The sequence below is a fragment of the Chiloscyllium plagiosum genome, unplaced genomic scaffold, assembly GCF_037043375.1.
Source record: "Chiloscyllium plagiosum isolate Xiang-an unplaced genomic scaffold, Cpla_swu_hap1 HiC_scaffold_5, whole genome shotgun sequence".
In the NCBI taxonomy this organism is placed as follows: domain Eukaryota; kingdom Metazoa; phylum Chordata; class Chondrichthyes; order Orectolobiformes; family Hemiscylliidae; genus Chiloscyllium; species Chiloscyllium plagiosum.
In genome coordinates, this window is record NW_028270143.1 from 8,404,966 (window position 1) to 8,425,235 (window position 20,270).

The following is a 20,270-nucleotide window of genomic DNA, read 5'->3' on the forward strand; positions in this document are numbered from 1 at the left end:
AAAACCTTCTCCGAATACACACTAAAGTACAGGGTATTAAGCAAATTGTTATCCTTGTTTGAGGTCAAAGTTCATTCTATCACTGAATAAATGAATATTTAATGATGCTTTATTGCCCCATTCTAATGACAGGTCACGTTCTGAGTAATCTTCTTTATAAACATTGACGTCCTAATCGATACTAGGGTTTAGTTTTATGTCAGAACGGAGACAAAAATGGTCAGCCACTATTGCAGGTCTAACGAGACTTTTGACACTTGATATTGTTTAATATAACGATCTACTTTGCTGAAAGATGGGAAGTTGCAACGCAGCCCTGAATCATTTGGTATTCATTGAGTTTATAGCAACAACTTACAACGGCATTCTAACCAGCTTGCTTAAAATCATCAAGCGCGCTTACATCTCAGATTGGAAGATATTTCCCCACATTGCAGCGCCGTAATCTTCAGCATCAGTCTAGTTTTCACACTTGCTATAATTTTGTAATATGCATGAAGTTTTCTGTGTTTGCAGTGTGATGACGTTCAGCATGAAGTCTATGTAACCCCGTGTAACTTTATGTAAGGAGTTAACAGCAAAGGCCGCAAATAGAATAGATCAATCAGGGCAAATATCGCTCATAATAAATCGATCTAATTTAAAAGATCTTTCCTGAATGCAACATAACTAAGCTGTAAAGACCAGTAAACGACGTCCAGCTAAAATTGTCAAATCAGCTCTTCAACTCTCAATCATTTATCGCCGTTAGGACAATGAGCGAGCAAAAACAATTTAACAAAATGAAGAAACGTTTAAAGAGAAATCTACACATAAGACAACGAGACAAATATTGAAGGAATGCGGAAGAACTGTTAATGAAGTGCATTATTAATTACCTACAATATGAATAGCTATGGAAGATGCAGCAAAGCGAAAAGCAAAGGTGCAGCATAAATCTAACAGGAGCCAGAGGATACCCAACTATCAAGTTATCAAAAGCACAACTTAAATCATTACAAAATTGGTAGAAATCTTTTTTCTTTTCAACAAGCTAGTTGACATTTCTATTGAAACCATTTCAAGTACATGTGTTTTCTACTGTGCGGTTTCACAAGAGGTTCTTGGGAACAGGAAATTAACAAGATCGCTTGTAAATTTCAGTTGAAACAACCTCTAACTGCCTTTGCCATTGTGAAGAGTAAGGCAAAGCAGTTCGCGAATTTCTGTGAGCCTCATTGGAAATATTCTCCATATTTGTCAACTTAGGCTGATATTGATTTAGTTAGACAGTAGTTGCTGTTGTCATGAACGTAGAATAGAAAACTCCAAACGTTTCTTGCATTTACAAATTTGCTTTAAATACAACAGGCTTGAACTGAACAGCCAGTACAGTATTAATCTACATCATAGCACAGCAATTTGTTTTGAAATAATTAACTGAGACTACGCGCAGGACAATCCCAGTTTTGACCTTTTGATAGTTTTGCCCATAAGGTTAAACAAACGTACGTCAGATTGTAAGGACCGATTCATCATTCTAAGAGGCCATGCTATGAAGTTAGCAATGCAACAGGAGCTCTCGAGTGATACCTCATATTTTATATTTATCAACAGTAGTGTAGCTTATTATTACGTTCAAGAGGAACAAGTTGTCAAGTACTGAGACATAGGAATTATTAACAAAACAAACCGTCCACATGTTACAAATTAACACACTCACTTATTCTTTCTTCTGTCCCATACCTTACATAGTATTAACCAAAATACCAAAATATTTAAACAAAATCCACAATCATTTGTATCCAATTTTTATTCTGACGTATATGACAGTTTGGAAGAATCGCCGAACTCCTGTAATTTACCAATAGAAGGTGCATAGTGTTTCATTAAACTTTTCCGTTAATCATTATGGTCATATATGGTGACCTACATTTACGTATGTACCAGGGATCTGTCTTTCTCTTGTCCTGTTGTACTAATATAAAATTTCGAAATTCAATGATATTGATCGTTAGTTTAAGCATAATTCTCACAGTTAATACCAGGCAGTATGGAGGGGCTACGGAATCGATAATAATCAGAATGGTTAATGGTATGAACCGTATTCCGCGCTATTTTATACAAGTTCACAATGCAGGAGAGTACTGCCATTTACTTGCATCAAACCAAATTTTCAAAAACCTTCACTTCAAAATGGAGAGATCGGGTTTCGAGCTAAAACGTAATTTTTAAGAATTTCGATTATATTTCGTTCAATTGACGTGAACAGAAACAGCCAAGCCTATTTTGAAATGGCTTGGGAAATCCACAGCAAAATTCTATATCTGGCAACCGTTTGGTTAGTCCTATTTATCAACTAGTCCAAAATCTGCACTTTCAAAGACAATGCATTGGTCGCAGCTTTAGGTTAGGAACGCCTCATGATCAAAACTTTTCTACAATTGTACAACTCTCTTTGAAGTTTTCGAAGGTAATTTTGTAATTTTTGAGAGGTAGCAGTAATTTATAACAGTTTGTTATAAATACAGATGAACGCAGAGAGTCATTATTCTCATCCTTCTAGCAAGAGTCGCTTTGCTGGCTTGGAGGCAATCAAAGCATAGGACTTGAAAATGTTCGATATTTCAGGCTGGAATCGCCGTGCGACAAGGTAAGAAACTCCGAGTGACATTCAGCTTGAGGCACGCTGTCCTTCGGTGGATGGCACCATGGAATGGTTACACCACAGAAGGAAGCTCATCGTCCTGGCCCTGTAAATGCACCATATTTAGCACATACCAATTTCCCAAAGCTGCAATCTGCTGATAATTCTGCCCAATTCCGTTTTATGCGGCGCCCTTTCGCCAAAATGGTAAAACATGGAAAACCTTCATAAGCAAATCGTGCAAATTCAATATATTTTGTTAAAATGGAATATCAATTATTTACGAAGATCGTGCTGGATTCATTCTTAAACATTACCTGTCAACAAACGTATATCGAGTGCAAACCTGATATAAGATTGCTCTTTTAAATGATTACTTGTCAGCTTTTTATATGTCTCAACACTGTTTTGGAAAGCTATAAGGTAAATATACACTCCTCCGCAAACAATGCAGATTTAACTTGTAAAATATGTGTTCCAAAACGTAGGGTTACTGGTAATTATGAATCTGCTACAAGCGACTGGGTAGTCTGATCATTCTCGCTAATTGTCTTTCTCGTATCCTGTTTGGGCGCTGTCTTGGGCTGAGGGACTTGTTTGCTATAAAAAGCAATGAAAGTTTCGCTTTGGGTTGCGGAAGATCGTTGTAAGAAGGCGAGCGATCTTACGTCTTTGCACATTGTAACCTGCCGGTCTGGCTGCAGTTTGACGCCTGGACCGCAATTGTGCCGCTTACACTTGGAATCTGACTCGTTTAGTACCTGCAACATCAAAGTCACTTATTCTGGCGTTTTTATAAAATAATTTGTTTGAAAAAAAAGATGTGTTTTGCTCCTCTTCAGCTTGTCGCAGAATTGTGTACATGCAGGACCAGACAGAGAAGAACAAGTCATGAGCTCTTGTACAAACCCATAGTACTTAAGGTAAAAGGAAAATTCTGGCATGTTGAATTGTACTGTCACTTGCCGACTTAGTTTCTTTATGTTTCAAACTTATGGTTCTTTAAAAATATTTCCAAGCAATATTTAAAAAATCCATCTGATATTCGATTTAAGATAGTTTGAATGCCATTTAGATACAGATAAATTCTCCGTATGCCATATGCTAATATCTACCGTACAACAAAACACTTATTCAGCTGAGGTTAAAATTATAGAACAGAATTATCCAAAAGTCCTATAAAAAACAGGATTGATCTCAGTGATGTCTTAAATTTTATTATTGGAACCAAACTGTGCCCCTTAAAATAAGATGATGTCATATCGTAAACATACCCTCCAACACTATGCTTAGTTTGCATGTGAATGACATACGTCCTCAAGATTTTTTTCTCTTTAATCTGTGTATGAGTTTTGATCCAAGTACAAGATTTCTGTGAATAGCTTTCTCTGTGAATGCCAACCAATATTTCAACGGCACTTTAAAGCCTGTTTCTAGTACATCCCTGGAAGAATGACCTGAGAGAAGTTACACTTCTTTGTAATGGTTCATATGGCCGGAAACTATGAAAAAGTTGGTTTCTCAGCATAATTAAAACCTGGAATTAAACTGCAAGAGGTCGGTTTTGTATATAGAGTTTTAAATTATGCAGGAAAGATGTGCGAGCTCAGGAAAATATAAATTAGTAAGCAATGAAATAATTGTTGAAGACATAGTGCAGAGAAGCAAAGTAGCAATGTGATTTAAAAAAAGAACAAGCAGTGTGGTAGGAAGGGCTGGAAATTGAACAGACCTTTGAGGACTTTTGCGAATTTTAGTGATGATGGATACATAATGGAAAAACTAACAAATTAAAGATGTGAATATGTATGAATATATAAAGCTCACACTACAAAATAGATGAGTTCATAGCACAGGTGTGAATACATAGAATTGATCTTTAAGAAACATTTTGCAGATGCATTGCGGAGTGGCCAGCAAGAATTCAATACTCCAGAATACCTGCTCTTAAACAAAAGATGTAAAATAGAAAAAGGTGGAGAAGGGGTAACTTTGAGAATAAAATATGGGATAATATCTGTTGAGAGTGAGAGTCCTGGCTCAGGAAGTCAAGATTTAGAATCCATTTGGGTGCAGCTAATGAACAATTGGGGGAAGAAAGCAATACTGGGAGTAGTTTATAATTTGAAGCATTAGACAGAGCAGAAATAAGGAAATCACCCAATTTTTATTCCCCCTCTGTCAGAGAGGTGAAACAACTCTTATGAAAATCACAAATGATATCTTGAGTGAGTATGACAAAGGTAAACCATCCAAGCTTGTCTCACTTGACCTATTTTCACTTTTTGACATGGGTGACCACACAATTCACCTCAGACATCTCTGCAGGTTGTCAAGCTGGTTTGAAATGAATATATCTGGTTCCATTAATGTCAACCCATAATTATAGTCAGAGAATAACCTACAGTGCTGTAGTATCCCACTCATACATCATTACCTCGGGTGTCCTCCAAAACTCCCTGGTTAGCCTCTTGCTAATCCTCATCTACAAGTCTTATTGTGTTGATAAAGATGTTTAGCTACGTGATTCTATGTTGGAATTCACTTCCTCAATCCCTCCTCCTCTCTTTCATATTTTCCACTGCAAAGATGCTCTCAGACCTGCTGAATTTCACCAGCAATGTTTGTTTATGTTTCAGAGCTCCGGCATCCACAGTTCTTTGTTTTATTTTAAAGTCTACCTCTTTGGCAAAGATTTTGGCCTTTCACTATAACATTGCCTTATCTTGCTTGGTGTCATATTTTTGTTTATGTTGGTCCAAAGAAACCCTTAAGATGTTTTTGTTATAAGAAAGATGTCATATAATACAAGTTGCTGTTATTGGCAATATGATCCAAAAATACAGCATCAGTTTCCATATATACAATTAAATACCTGCACCCAACTTCACATCACCACCAGCATTCTTGATCTTTCCACTTTCTTCAAATTGTCAGACTTTGACTGCCATTCAGGACTGAACAAGCAAAAATCTCCAAAAATTAAATATCGGGAAAACTGAAATCTTATTCTTGGTTCCTAGCTCAAACATTGTACACTAGTCACAACACCATTGATTTCCTAGGAAACCAGCTGAGACTGAGCCAAATTGTTTACTACCTTGGTGCTATACTAACCTGAAATAAACTTTGGATTCCATCACTTTAACCACCCATTTCTATGTCAGCAATATTGCCTGATTTGGTTCCTGGCACAGCTTATCTGCTTCTGATGTACTCATCACTACCTTTGTTACACAAAAAAATGACTATTCTGATGTGCACCTGGCCAATATCCTCCATTCCATCCTTCGTAAACTGAAGGAAATCCAGAACTCTTTCACTCAACTCTTAAATTGCATCAAGTTCTGTTCACCCATCAGCTGTGCATACTGACCTACATTTGATCCTGGTTGGACAACTTTTAAATTTTAAGGTTTTTCACTCTTGTTTTTAAATCCTTCCATGTTTTCACCTTTCCTGTTCTTATAACATTTTTCAGCTTCACAGTAATCCGAGACATCTATCTCCTCTAATTTTGGCTGCTCGAGCAGCCCTAATTTCCCACAAATCCAACATTGGTGGTTATAACTTAAGTTGCCTAGTCTTTTTGTTCTGGAGTTCTCCTTCTAAACCTACTCATAATTCCTTTCTTTCTTTAGGACATTATTTAAAACCTACTTCTTTGACTAATGCTTTGATCATCTGCCTCAATTTCTCCTTAAGGGGCTTGGTGTCAATTTTACTTTATGACACTCTTGAATAATATCTGGGGATATTTTTATTGTATGAAAGATGCAGCATAAATATGAGCTTTTTCTTCATGAAATCAAAGCTACATGTAAAAACGTAAATGCAGAAAATGCAGAGGACTTAAATCTTCAAAAATACTGAGCAGACCAAATTTTTAGTAATTTAATTTTCTGAGATATACGTTAATGTAATGCATTTAGGATCATTTCCTTGTTCAGTAGTCAAGGAACAAATAGGAGAGCAGTTTATTTTGGATCTAGTTCTGTGCAATTAGAGAAGTCTAATTTATAGCCTTGTTATAAATTAGTTTCAGAACTAATATTAATATGATTGAATTGCACAGGGAAGGCAAGAACCATAGTTTAGTATGAAACTTGGGTTTAAAGCAGAACAAAATAAATGATCCAAGTTTGAGCAGATTGAGAAAATAGATCATAAGCAATTATAGTACATGAGCGATGGAAAACATGTTTACTTATAAACTTGCAATGATTATACATTGGTATAGGTAATAAAAATCCTTCAGGAAAATTGGTCTAATTATAGCTATTACATTAAAGAGATTAAAGTAAGAGGCTATATATAGCAATTGTAAAGGCATTAGTGAGCTTGTACCTAGGGTATTGCATACAATTTTGGTTACTTTACTTGAGAAAGGATGTACTCGTATGGTTCAGAGTAGATTCATTAGGTTGATTCCAGAGATATGCAGTTTGTCTCAAAAAGACAGATTGAGCAGTTTAGGCCTATCTTATTAAGTATTTAGAAGAATGTGAGGAGATCAGATTGAGGCATATAAGATTCTAAAGGGGATTGACAAAGTAGACATAGAAAGGATATTTTGTCATGTGGGAAAATCTAGAATGAGAAGCCATAGCTTTTGGATAAGGGATGGCAAACTAGGGAACTACGGAACCCTATTTGAGGATAGCAAATGTGGTTCCCTTGTTCAAGAAGGGGAGTAGGGATAATCCTAGTAACTATAGGCCGGTGAGTCTCACTTCTGTTGTGGGCAAAGTCTTAGAGAGAATTGTAAGGGATAGGATTTATGAACATCTGGATAGGAATAATGTGATCAAGGATAGTCAGCATGGTTTTGTGAAGGGCAGGTCGTGCCTCACAAACCTTATTGAATTCTTTGAGAAAGTGACTAAGGAGGTGGACGAGGGTAAAGCGGTAGATGTGGTGTATATGGATTTTAGTAAGGCGTTTGATAAGGTTCCCCATGGTAGGCTACTGCAAAAAATACGGAGGTATGGCATTGAGTGTGAGTTCGAGGTTTGGATTAGGAATTGGCTGGCTGGAAGAAGACAGAGGGTAGTAGTTGATGGTAAAGGTTCATCTTGGAGTGCAGTTACTAGCGGTGTTCCGCAAGGATCTGTTTTGGGACCATTGCAGTTTGTCATTTTTATAAATGACCTGGAGGAGGGGCTAGAAGGTTGGGTGAGCATGTTTGCGGATGATACGAAAGTCGGTGGAGTTGTTGACAGTGAGGAAGGATGTGTCAGGTTACAGCGGGATATAGATAAGCTGCAGAACTGGGCAGAAAGGTGGCAAATGGAATTCAATGTAGCTAAGTGTGAGGTGATTCACTTTAGTAAGAGTAACAAAAAGATGGAGTACTGGGCTAATGGTCAGATACTTGGTAGTGTGGATGAGCAGAGGGATCTTGGTGTCCATATACACAGATCTTTGAAGTTGCCAGCCAGGTAAATAGTGCGGTGAAGAAGGCATATGGTGTGCTGGCTTTTATTGGTAGAAGAATTGAGTTCCGGAGTCCTGAGGTCATGTTGCAGTTGTATAAGACTCTGGTGCGGCTGCATCTGGAGTATTGTGTGCAGTTTTGGTCGCCATACTATAGGAAGGATGTGGAGGCACTGGAACGGGTGCAGAGGAGGTTTACCAGGATGTTGCCTGGTATGGTAGGAAGATCGTATGAGGAAAGGCTGAGGCACTTGGGGCTGTTTTCATTGGAGAAAAGAAGGTTTAGGGGTGACTTGATAGAGGTGTACAAGATGATTAAGGGTTTAGATAGGGTTGACCATGAGAACCTTTTTCCACGTATGGAGTCAGCTATTACGAGGGGGCATAGCTTTAAAATAAGGGGTGGTAGGTATAGGACAGATGTTAGGGGTAGATTCTTTACACAGCGAGTAGTGAGTTCATGGAATGCCCTGCCAGTAGCAGTGGTGGACTGTCCCTCTTTATGGGCATTTAAATGGGCATTGGATAGGCATATGGAGGATAGTGGGCTAGTGTAGGTTAGGTGGGCTTGGATCGGCGCAACATCGAGGGCCAAAGGGCCTGTACTGTGTTGTATTTTTCTATGTTCTATGTTCTATGGAAGATTTAAAATAGGGATGAGGAGAAATTACTTCTCTCTAAGGGTTGTGAATCTGCGAATTCAGTATACTAGACTATGGTGGATGCTGGGACATTGAGTAAATTTAAGGAGGTGTTGGACAGATTTTTATTTAGAAATGGGTTGAAGTGTTGTGGAGGGCAGGGGAAAAAAAAGTGGAGTTGAGGCCAAGATAAGATCAGCCATGGCAACAGGCTTGAGAGGTGGAATTGTCTCCTCCTGTTTCTAGTTCTCGGTATGTTCTGATAATTTTGCTAAGAAGAATAGTAAACTTGAAGATTGAGAGGATTTTGAAATTCAATGGAAGGATGGCAAAGAAATTAATAAAGGAAGAGCAATAGAACAGAGTACTAAACTAACAGGAAATATAAAAGCCTCTTGAAGGTATGCGAAAAGGAGCAGATTAGCAAAAGTATGCATGGATCTTTTAGAGAAAGAAATTAGATTAGATTTCCTGCAGTGTGGAAACAGGCCCTTCGGCCCAACAAGTCCACACTGACCCTCCGAAGAGTAACCCACCCAGACCCATTTCCCTCTGACTAATGCACCTAACACTATGGACAATTTAGAATAGCCAATTCACCTAACCTGCACATCTTTGGACTGTGAGAGGAAACCAGAGCACCCAGAGGAAACCCACGCAGACACAGGGAGAACGTACAAACTCCACACAGACAGTCACCCAAGACTGGAATCAAACCTGGGTCCCTGGTGCTGTGAGGCAGCAGTGCTTACCACTGAGTCACCGTGCTGCCCCAAATAGGCGATATTGGAAGGTGGAACAAAGAAATAACACTAACATTAACCAAATACTTTGTGCTTGCCTTTATGGTAGATGACTTTAAAAAATAGCATTCTGGAAGTAGTGAGGAACCAGTGTCAAGTGAAAATGAGCAAGCTAAGGATATTGGCATTAGTAAAGAATTAGTACTAGACAAACTTAATGGGATAAAATACTAATCTATTCTCCAAACCCGATGCCCTATGCCCTAAAACTTCACAAGACATAGATATTGCATTGATTTCAATCTTCCAGAAACCCCCAGGTTCTCAAATGGTTGTTATGGATTGGAAGGTAGAAATATTATTCTACTACTCAAGAAAGGACAGGGAGAGTAAAGAGCATACTGTAAGCCAGTAAGCCTTACATCAGCTGTGGGAAAATGTCAGAATTTATTGTTAGAGACATAATGACAGGCAGTTAGGAAATTAGGAGCTTAGAAGTTTTTGCATGTGTACCTAACAGAATGCATAATAGGGAATTAGTAGGTCTGGTGTACTTGGTTTCCAAGAAGCATTAAAAAAAGTGAGGCAAATGTTTATTCTTCCCTAAGTAAAAGAACAAAAATGTGCTGAGTACTGTGTGTGTGTGTGCTCTCATCAACACTCCAAAAAGGTGAGGTAATATTTCTCTCTTTTATATTCCATCCCCATCGCAGTGAAGATTAACATTCCATTTGTCTTCTGAGTTACATCCTCTTTTTCCTGTAGTGCAGCATTATGTGATGATTTGGGTGGTTTTATTGTGGTACAGTGGTAATGTCTTTATCTCTTGACAGGAAGGATTTGGTTCCAGTGCTACCTAGCTCAGAAGTGTGTCATACCATGTCCAAACAGGTTGATTTAAAAGAGAAAAAAAGTGTTGTGATGTATATGCATTCTGAGGACACCATAGCTCTCTGGCTGCACCATTCATAAATGGTGGTGAAATGACACCAGAATGTAACCCAGAATACCAGGCTAATGTTCTATGGATTAAGTTTGAATCCCACCAGGGCAAATGATGTTATCTAAATTCAACTCAATAAAAATCTGGAATTTAAAGCTTAACTAAATATAACCATTATTGCAAAACCCCACTTGGTGTACTAATATCTTTCAGGGAAGGAATTCTGCCATTCTTACCTGGTCTAGCCTACACACGACTATAGATTCACAGCAATAAATTGGCTCAACCTCAATTATTATTGTACTTTTCTTTCAAGCATACAATTATTTATTGATTTATATACTGCTTGGTGTGTATAAACTCATTCAAAGTGTAGCATCTTTCCCTATCTATTTCTTATCTTAACGCAAACATTTTAAAATCTTGGTGTCTTAGCCCAGATAATTTCTCATTAGCATACTGACCTCATCTCTTAAAAAGATAAAGTTGCCATTTTCTTATCACACCATAGAACTCAGTAGACAGTGACAACTGGTGGTGGTTTAACTTGAGGGTCACCATGTCTCATGTGAGGGAAGAGGTTGAGAAGGAGAGTTCTCCATGGAAACCTCATCCATACAGGAATTGAACCAATGAGGTCATCAATTATTAACAGAGCCATCTAGATCCTTTTCTTTCCATTCTTCACAGATGCGAAATATCCTTGAGTATTCAGTGCCCAAATTTGGTCAACTTGCCCTACCTTGTTTCAGGTGAAGGCCATGGCAACAGTACAACTCCATTGAATTTCAGTACGGTCATCGCTGTTTCATCATTCAAACAGCATTTATCTCACACCAAACTTTAAACCATACATTTAGCTCTCTGATCCTTTTTGCTGTTTGGTAAAAATCTAAAGGTTATTAACTTCACAGTTTGACTTTTTAAGTTTAGCTCCTATCTGCATTTATGCTCTCAGCAGAACTTCTTTCGTTGTCCTGCCAATGATGTTGTTATCTATATGGACCATAACAACTAGATGCTTCCCTTCCATTCCAGGTTCTTCTCTGGCTCAAGGTACATCATTAATCCTAGCGCTTAGCAGGCAAAACAGCGTTTAAGTGTCACACACTGAACTGTTTATCACAATAAATACACCGTCCCTCTGCCAGATGCTAATATATTATGAAGTTCCAGTCAATAAAATAATTTAAAATTTGGATGCAGATTATTAAAGTAACTTCTGCAATCATGTGACCATTGGCATTTTAAGCTGAAGTCAGTCTTGAGAATTGAACAAAAAAGCTTGTTAAATATCGATAAGTTACAGCTATCCAGGGAATTCACACATTCCTTTAAGGATAGATGATCAAAATAAAACTACAGCATTGCACCCACGGGGCAAAGTGCAAAAAGGCAAGAAAGGGATGCTGCAAGCATCAAAAGAGGCACAGAGTAAGTGAGTACCAAGAGAGTAAGTGAGCAAGCAGTTCTGAGCAAGCATGAGATGGGTTTTTGGCTCCCATTGCAAAACCTCCTTGAGCAGCATTGCAACAAGAGGCATCAGTGTACTTCAAAGTGCAGCATTTAAGTACAGAAGCATTTTGGAAGTGGATTGGAGATGTACCATGATGATGCAGTGGGGCAAGCATGTGTCGGATGCTAAGGATGGAGAACTGCATGCAGTCACTATCTATGAAGTATCCTCTGAGATATTGTGCCTTGGTATCCAAGATGGAGGGGCAAACGGCAAACTGGAGTTGTCAGGTAATGGCTTTGATGTTCATGTCAGGAACTTTTGCCATCCAATTTCTACCTAATAGGTGGGAAAATGTGAAACAGTAAATTGCTGAGGTGAGAGTAGGCAACAATAGGTGCTAATACACGCTAATGCATGTAGATTGCCTCTCACTGTTCACCAGTAAGAATCTCATCTTGCTTTGCAACACTTGCTTAGAAGACAGACTTCTGGCTTTTGACATCGATAGCTCCTTGCTGGCCATCTTATATCATTATTCCAACTTTCTTGTTAATGCCCACTAAGTTCAGGAACTGAGAGATTCTGCCCAATATCTCCATGTCGCTGCCATTCTGCCCTTGGAATGCTTCAGTGTTTCAATGAAGCCCAGTGCAAACTGGAGGAAGAATACTTCATCTTTCAACTGGGCAGTCATAATGCTCTTAATGCACAAATGAGTTAAACAATATTCTTATCTCTGCCCTTACTACACTTTGTACCTCTTAACTAATTTTGGCTTTTATTTGGTCCTTTCCTTCCTTCCTTTACATTGCATTTGGATGGCAGCCATTCACGATCCTGCCATTCACATCTGTTCTAGACACATTTCTTCTTCCTTTACTTATCTTATTTCAATTCCCTTTTGTCTTTGTCATTTAACCTCATCTGTTCTCCGCTTTACCACAGACCCCTATTGTTTTTCCTATCACTCCCACTTTCACTAGCTCATAGGTATTACATTTGTAACCTTTCCCAGTCCTGATGAAATGTCACAAACCTGAAATATTAATTCTGTTTTCCATTCTGCTTATGATACCAGATCCACTGAGTATTTCCAACATTTTCTGACATTATTGCAAACTAATTTAGACAGGGTTAATTGGGTGGGGAAAATATGGCAAATGGGATACATAATGGTGTCATGTGGGAAACTATCCACATGGTAAGGAAAACAGAAAAGCAGAAAACCTTTCAATTGTGAGAGCAAAATATTAGTACTCAGTGTGATTTATGTCCTTGCACATGAATCACAGAAAGTTAATATACAGATTAACAAGCAATTAGGAAAGCAAATGTTATGATAGCCTTTACTTTAGAGGCAATGGAGTAGTGGAATAAGGATATTTTCTTCGAATTATGGAGGGACTTGGTGAGACCATAACTGCAATACTTTGCGCAGTTTTTGTCTTCTTGTTTAAGGAAAGATATTCTTATCTTACAAAGGATGTAGGAAGTTCTGGAATGATTACTGTGTTGAAAAAGTTGCTCTAGGAGAAGAGATTGCATGGACATGACCTGTATTCCCCAGAGTTTAGAAGTGACCTCACTTAAAGTATTATTTTTATTTTGGGGTTTGACAGGTTAGGTACCAAGGGGATGTTTTCTCGTTGGCAACTCCAGAACTAAAGATCACAGTCTCAGAATAAAAGGTCAGCTCTTTAGGACTCACATGCATTTCTTCTCTCAGTAAGATGTGAATCTTTAAAATTCTGATCCCAGAGGAATGTGGATGCTCAGTCATTAAGTAGACTAAACTCAGAGATTGGTGGATGTTTGAATACTAAGGAAGTCTAGGGAGATGGGAATACTATTGGAAGGCTTTGCTGAGACAGAAGGCCAAGCATGATCTAAATGAAAGGCAGAGCTGAGTCAAGGGGCTAAAAAGTCCACTCCTGCTCTTATTTCTTATGTTCTAGCAAGTGTTTTCTATTTCAAACAATATATATCAAGTAAATGGGATTGTGATAGTGGAGGTGGTTTGTGACTCTCCAAGAGAGGCTGGCTTTTTTGGCTTTTGAGGGCAAGCTTATTGACAGCAAATTGCAAAATTTGAAGGGACATATTCATGAGGCAGATACAGATGAGGGAGGGCATTCCACTAACATTAGCTCATTTGTACAGTAACCACCACACATTGAATGGTGAGAAGCCTCCAGGCAGCAGATGTATATTTATTGTGGACCTTGTGCCTCCTATTGTCAAGCTTTATTTAAAGAAATGTTATGAATTCATTTCTTACGGTTGTGTTTGCAAATTGATATCCAGAATTGGGTGATTTAAATTATTGACTATGTGGGAATGAATCTTGGTAAAGAAATGTTTTGCAAAAATGGGCAGTCACATGTGAAAATATCATTTTCTGCAATTAAAATGTAAGCATTTTGGGAGTGCAGTGGGTGAATTCACTCTGTTTCAGATCAACACGAGCATTAAATTGTCAAATTGGCTGAAGTGACTCTTCTGTGTGCATTTCTTAAAACCAATTTGACACAACATCAGCTTTGCACTCATTCCAGGAGTCTGCTATTGCTTCTTTCTGGGATTATGCTTGATGGAGAGACTTCTATTTCAAGTATAATGCAGATAAGAATTGTAGATTGCTTTGTAATAGTATTAAGATTTTAGTTGAACCTCATTGATCTGTATCTCTCAATTGTCACTTGTATCCATTTCCTTTTATGAACAAATAATCTTGTCTCATAGTTTCATCTTTTAGAGTGATAAAGTCATACAGCACAGAAATAAACCCTTCAGTCCAACTAGACCATGCCGACCATGTTTCTCAAACTAAACTACTCCCATTTGCCTACATGTGGCCCAAATCCCTCTAAATCTTGCCTAATCATGTGCCTATCCAAATGTTTTCAGTGTTATGACTGTACCTGCACCTCCTGTTGCCACAGATCAGTCTCTACTATCTTCTATATGCATATGCAGGGTGTGATGTTACCAAAACAAAGTGCAACAGCATAATTAATTGTTGGATCATTTGATTACATTAGTATGCATGTCTGCACATGACAGATGCTATGACATACAAGATATTTAATGGTGTTTATATACCTGGAACATTGCAAATAAAACTTTGGAAACGTGGTTGTGATAATAATAATCAAAAAGTTTATTTTGTATGAGGAAATGTGATAAATGTCTATTGCTAGATACATAATAATAAGGATTATAGGCTGTTTCAATTAGTATTGTGCAATTCCCAGCGCCTAAACCAACTTAATTTGGCAGCGATCATGCACTTCAAGTGCAGAGAAGTATTTTAAATAAAAAGTGGAGCCAAAGAAAAGAACAGCATGTGTGGGGAGAGCATGCAAGTTAATGTTTGATCTGCAATCCTCCAGCAAAATTGGAAATAATCAAAGATAAAACAGCACATAGAGAGTCGAAAACAGTGTAAGAGAAATGGGTAAAGAGTGAGAGAAGAAAAGAGAAATAGGAGGGGCCTATCAGAAGGTCCTGGTTGCATCCATGGTAAATGGGCATCCTAGACTGAGGGAAAAGGAGTCTTTTAAGAAGCTCTGGCGTGGAATGTGCTGACATCATCCAGTGTTTGCAATTTTCTTTTGATTTGTTTTCCAGAAAAGTATTTTTCCACTTTGCTTTGACTGTCACCACTATGGAATCTATCATGGGGATAATGTGAAAAAAATTCCACAATTCAAGCAGTAAGAGATAAGTACTTATGCAGTTGCAGTCTTTGAGCGTAGAGAGATGTCTAAGAGTCATAATTGCGGCTTTTGATTTTGGCAGCTGTGCAAGATCCGTTCAAACTGCTTAGACAGAAAAACTTTGTTCCTTGAAGTCAACAAAAAAGCTATTCTTTGGGATGAATGTGTTTGAATTGTCTATTTGTGTTGTTGGTGACTAGGCGGCAAGTTAGCAAAAGCACCGGCAGCACAGACTCAAAACTAATCCCATGCATTTCTTCCATTACTTTGCAGAATGCAGCAGAATCTGGAAAAAAGGAAAGCTACTTGACAACAACTGAATTAATTGGTGTTAAAGAAAGGGAGGTACAATTTTCATCAATGAAAATTGAAAAAAAAAAATCACTTGAAAAGATTCATACGAACTCAAACATTCTGCTAGACAGTTTTACTAACTTGAGATTTTCTTTGTTTAATGCCTGGGTTTGTTGGGGACTAATTGATTGTGATTGATTGAGATGATTATTTCTTAAAATATGAAAGTGGAAACAAAACAAAAATATTTGATTTGTGAAGAAAAACATTGCATGACTGGGAATTGAGGAAAAGCATCATGTTATAATCAGTGATCAGAAAAGGGTGAAATTTGGATTTTCCTAAACCCAGTTATTCAAGAGGTGGAGATTATTTGGTCAAAATTATCAGCTATGTAGCCTAGGCAGGATGTTATCAATAGGTCATTAATAACTGCAACAGTTTTAATCTGTATCTGTGGTGAAAGAGGAAAGAATGTAACATCCTGATCGAAAGGAGGTTATTTCCAAATAAATGTTTTACAATAAGCAACTTCTACAAGAATCTAAACATTCACTGGATATGACTGGATGTACAGAGAGATTGTTCCCAGGTACTCTTTTCACTCACTCCACCCTATTATCAGCATAAATACTACCCTTCACCAACTATTGCCAGTTCAGATGAAGGATGACTTGACCTATAGAGTCATAGAAACATAGAACCATACAGCATGGAAACAGAACCTTCTGTACAATTAGTCCATGCCAACTATTTATGTATCTATCCAAATGTCTTTTACATTTTGCAATTGTACCCACATTTATTATTTCCTCTGGCAGTTCATTCTACATACAAACCACCCTCTGTGTGAAAAACTTGCCCCTCAGGTTTCTTTTAAAGCTTTCCCCTCTCACTGTAGAAGTATATCTCCTATTTTTGAACTCGTACACTGGAGGGAAAAAATACCTTTGCTAATCACCTTATCTATGTCCCTCGTGATTTTATAAATCTCTATAAGGTCACCCCTCAATCACCTATGTTCCAGTGAGAAAAGTCCCAGCCTATCTAGTCTATCCTTAGAACTCAATCCTTCCATTCCCAGCAACCTCCTGGTACATTTTTCTGAATCTTCCCCAATTTAATAATACCCTTCCGGTAAGATTGCGATGGAGTAGGAAGCCCCAGCCAGAGCCCATCTGCTCCACCCATTCTTTTTCTTCTTTGCTTTTTTTCCCTCCCTCTCACCTCCCTTCTCTTGGCCTCAGACACCCAGACCTGGCCTTTGACTCCCGGCCTCTGAAGCTGGGTGGGCAGTCGGCGGAGACGTTGGCAGCCTGAAGCAGGACCACCAGCGACCAGAGAGGTGATGCCGGTGTCCAGCAGCCAACACGGGGATGCCAGCGACCAGCAGCCGGAGCAGGGATGCCAGTGGCCCAGTGCAGAGTTCTGGGTAATGGCCTAGTGAGGAGTTGAGGTGGTGGCCTAGCGCGCAGTATGGCAGTAGCCAGCAGCCAGACCACGTGGAAGCCCCTTGTGATTTTCTGTCTTTGGAGAGAGACTGTGATGCTTGTCTTTTTTACTTTGCTTCTTGTTTTTTTTACCTGTGGTCATACCGTGAATGGCTGTGATGTAAGTTTTATTTCTTCATTTCTCTATTTTGTAACTAAAGATTGTACCTAGGTAACTTTATACCTAAGATGGTGCTGTAAGTGGTGACTTATAAATTTTTCACTGTACTCATTTGACTGCATGTGACAACAAAACTAATTCAATTCAATTCACTCCTATAGCAGGGCAATCAGAATCGCACACAGTACTTCAAAAGTGGCCTCACCATTGTCCTGTACAACTTTACCATGATGTCTTAACTCTTATATTCAATGGTGTGAGTAATGAAGGCAATCATGCTAAATGCCTACTTAACCACCCTGTTTACCTGTCCACAACTTTCAAAGAGTCCCTGGATCTTTCTGTTCAACAGTACTCCCCAGGCCTTACTATTAGCTGTGTAAGCCCTACCCAAAATAGTTTTACCAAATTCCAGGACCTCACATTTGTCCAAAGTAAATTCCATCTGTCCCTCCTCAGCCCATTGGCCCAATTGATCAAGATCTCTTTGAAATCTTAGATAATCTTCTTCACTGCAAACTGTAACATCAATTTTGGTATCAATTGCAAATGTATTAATCATGCCCCCTAAATTCTCATCCAAATTGTTTATATAAATGACAATCAAAAATGGATGCAGTGCTGGTCCCAGTGGAACACGACTAGTCACAGGCCAGCAGTGTGAAAAACAACCTTCTACCACCATCCTCTGTCTCCAACCGAAAAGCCAAGTTTGTGTTCAATTGGCAAGCCTGTCTGAATCCCATGTGATCTAACTTTATTGATTAATTTGCCATGCAGAACCTTGTCAAATGCTTTATTAAAGTCCATGTACTATTCTGCCATCATTGATCTTTTTGGTTATGCCCTCAAAAACTCAATCAAGTTTTTGAAACATGACCTCCCACTCACAAAGCAGACTTATTCCTAACAAGTCCTTGCCTCTCCAAGTGCATGTAAATCCTATTTCTCAAACTCCCCTCCTACAACTTGTCCACCACTGACAGCAGACTCACAGATCTTAGTTCCGAGGCTCCTTCTTACAGCCTTTCTTAAATAAAGGCATAACATGAGTCACCCTGGTGCAGTTCTCTGGCCCCTCCCCATGGCTATAGTTGATATAAGTAACTCTGCAAGGGGCACCACAATTTCTTCCCGAACTTCCTACAATGTCTTGGGGTACACATGATCAGATTCTTGAGATTTATCCACCTTTATGTTTTTTTCAGACCTCCAACACTTCCTCTTCTGTAATGTGGACTGTTTTCAAGACATCAATATTTATTTCCTTGAGTTCTCTAGCCTCCTTTTCTCTCTACAGGTACTGCCAGAATTGCTAAGCTTCTCCAGCACTCTGTTTTTATTTTAGATTTCCAGCATCTTCAGTTCTTGCCTAAGTGTGTGGCTCCTGGGGAATTAATCAGGAACTTCCCCCCTCCACATAGGCAGTGCTATCAACAATTTTCATCCCACGATCAGACTACAGAATCAGTATCATTCTTGGACACACGCATCTCTATCAAGGACAGGCACCTCAGTACCTCACTCTACTGAAAATCCACGGATAACCTCACAATACTGCACTTCTCTGGCCTCCACTCTAAACATATTAAAACAGCCATCCCCACAGACAAGCCTTATGCATACAGAAGATCTGTTCAGATGAGGAGGAACGCAATGGACACTTGAAGGTGCTGAAGGATGCCTTCAAAAGAACAGGATACAATGCTCAACTCATCAATTGTCAGTTCCGACGTGCCGTAGCAAGAAACTGTAGTGACCTCCTCAGGAGACAGACAGCCTCCTTCAACTTCCAGTACTTCCAGGAGCAGAGAAACTATGCCATGTTTATCGCAGCCTGCAACACATTATTGAGGAGGATGAGCACCACACCAAGATCTTCCCTTGTGTCCACTTTAAACAATCGCCAAACCTTTAACAGACCATTGTTCACAGCAAACTGCCCAGCCTTCAGGATAACATCAACCACAACATCATACAATCCTCTCATGGCAACCACTGCAAGACATGTCAGAATGTTGACATTGGATGCAACGATTACACGTGGGGACACCACCTACCATGTATGCAACCATGTATACTCATGTGACTTGGCCAACATTGTCTATCTCATACGCTGCAGGCAAGGATGCCCTGAGGCATGGTACATTGGCGAGGCCAAGCAGACGCAATGACAATGGCTGAATGGACACTGCACAACAATTGCCAGACAGAGATGTTTCCTCCCAGTTGGGGAACACTTCAGTAGTCAAGAACATTCAGCCATAGATCTTCAGCTGACCGTCCTCCAAAGTGGACTTCGGGACACATAACAACACAGAGTTGCCAAGCAGAGGCTGATAGCTAAGTTCAGTACCCATGGGGATGGTCTTAACCGAGAACTTGGGTTCATGTTACACTACAGGTGACCCCACTGCACTATAATCTCTCACACATGCACTCACACACAAACACACATAGACACACTCTTGCATATGATCACACTCACTCACACAGACTCTCTCTCATACACACAGTCTCCCTCAGATACACGCACACACACTCATACACGTACACCCTATGCTCTGTCACACTCGTGTACAACACACACACACTCTCCCTCTCTCTCTCACACACACTCTCTCTCTCGCTCTCTTTCTCTCTCTCCCTCTCTCTCTCACAAGTCAATGGGGTGAATTTGCATTTGCAGATACATTCAATTTTGTTCAATAAGCACACAATCTGTAGGCAGTCAGTCCATGTGACATTTTATAAATTCCTATTTTGGAAATAGAACCATTCTGACTCAAGGTAGAGAT

At 39.1% G+C, this 20,270-nt stretch overlaps 1 long non-coding RNA gene across 4 annotated transcripts; it reads left to right on the forward strand.

The window, feature by feature from the left end:
- The first annotated feature begins 1,996 nt into the window (after positions 1–1,996).
- Positions 1,997–19,988, forward strand: LOC148149868 (uncharacterized). 4 transcript variants are annotated; one of them, XR_015757070.1, is made up of 5 exons: positions 2,017–2,074; positions 2,546–2,632; positions 3,469–3,549; positions 15,479–15,564; positions 15,841–19,988. It is a non-coding gene; the product is annotated as an uncharacterized LOC148149868 (long non-coding RNA). The 4 variants fall into 4 exon arrangements; XR_015757072.1 differs by lacking the exon at positions 15,479–15,564 and having other exon boundaries at positions 1,997–2,074; positions 2,511–2,632; XR_015757073.1 differs by lacking the exons at positions 3,469–3,549; positions 15,479–15,564 and having other exon boundaries at positions 1,997–2,074; positions 2,511–2,632.
- The last annotated feature ends 282 nt before the right edge of the window (positions 19,989–20,270 follow it).